The 1,442-nt window shown below is 49.9% G+C and overlaps 1 non-coding gene across 1 annotated transcript; it reads left to right on the top strand.

Moving 5' to 3' along the window:
* Window positions 1-231: 231 nt before the first annotated feature.
* TRNAR-UCG (transfer RNA arginine (anticodon UCG)) lies at window positions 232-314 on the top strand. Its single transcript has one exon. It is a non-coding gene; the product is annotated as a tRNA-Arg (tRNA).
* Window positions 315-1,442: the final 1,128 nt, after the last annotated feature.

The following is a 1,442-nucleotide window of genomic DNA, read 5'->3' as shown; positions in this document are numbered from 1 at the left end:
CTATGTTTGCTGGATTGAAGACTTCAGGACCACACAGAAGCTCAGATGGGAGTCTCTGCAGAGACTGCCCTGAAATGAGGCTGGGAAAGGCCATCCCTACAAAGGGGTTTGGGCCACAAGGTGATTGAGAGGGACCCCAGTACTGGAACCAAAAGCCTCTCAGCAGGTCAAAGTCCAGTCCAGGTCCTAGGTGACCCTTATTTATTTATTAAAAAAGAAAATACTGGGGGTGCCTGGGTGGCTCAGTTGGTTAAGCACCTGCCTTCGGTTCAGGTCTGGTCTCTGGGTCCCGGGATCGAGCCCCGCCTCAGGCTTCGACTGCAGGGAGCCTGCTTCTCCCCCTGCCTCTGCCTGCTGCTTCCCCTGCTTGTGCAGGCACGCACACTCTTTCTCTCTCTGACAAATAAATATATGAAAAAAAAAATACTGTTGGGGTCCCTGGGTGACTCAGTTGGTTAAGCATCTGACCTGATACTGGTTTAGGTCATGATCTCAGGGTCTTGAGATAGAGCCCGCCGTTGGGCTCCGCACTCAGGGAAAAGTCCGTGTGAGGTTCTCTCCCTCTCCCTCTGCCCCTCCCTCTGCGCATGTGCTCTCTCTCTCTCTTTCTAAAAATAAATAAATTAATCTTAAAAAATACATACTGTTGCTTGGTGACTCTCCATATGAGCCATTCCTGCCATTGGTGTGGGGGAAGGGAAGAAAAGCAGCTCATGGTGGGGGGTGGGGGGCGAGTCTGGTGTGGGGGGTGCAGGTCTTCTCTCAGCTGAAGTGGTTGGGGGATGAGATGTCCTTCTAAGAGCCCCCTAGGGCATGTGCTCAGGGTGGAAGCAAAGGGAAAGCCTCAGAGGAGGTGGGAGAGGAGGGCTTAGCGAGCTGACAGCCCCCGCCAGAATTCTTCCTGACAAATCAGATTTTGCCTCAGGGCCTGGGCAAAAAACACCTTCTCTTTCATCCACTTTGCAAACATCTATTGAGTCTTTGCTTTGGGTGGGTCGAAGCTGGGAGGCAAGAGAGACCTGGTCCTCTGAAGTTCACAGTCCACTGGAAGAGACAGATGAATCAAACCATAATTATAATGTCAATTTGCATTTCCTTTCTGCACTGCAGCCTGGATAATTTCTTTGGTATTTTTTTTCCTATTTTAGTTTGTGAACAGCTGAAGAAGCAAGAATAATAATTTCGGCCCAGTGCTTTGGTTACTGGACCAACAACACAGCTGGATGGGAGGCTGTCTGGTTGAGGGAGGAGGAGGAAGGGGCTAAGACTGGGATTTTGCAGAGGAGATTTCCTGGGTCTTGGCTGAGGTGTGCCAGGAAGGGTTTCCAGGCCCGTTCAGCCACAGCGTGGACTATCCTACGACTGACACATTCTTATGGAAATGATGTAGGTCAGAGGTAGACAAACTAGCAAATGCATTTATTTATTTATTTATTTGACAG

Source organism: Mustela lutreola, chromosome 10 (genome assembly GCF_030435805.1).
Source record: "Mustela lutreola isolate mMusLut2 chromosome 10, mMusLut2.pri, whole genome shotgun sequence".
NCBI classification, from domain to species: Eukaryota; Metazoa; Chordata; class Mammalia; order Carnivora; family Mustelidae; genus Mustela; species Mustela lutreola.
This window is presented reverse-complemented; position numbering and strand designations above follow the sequence as displayed.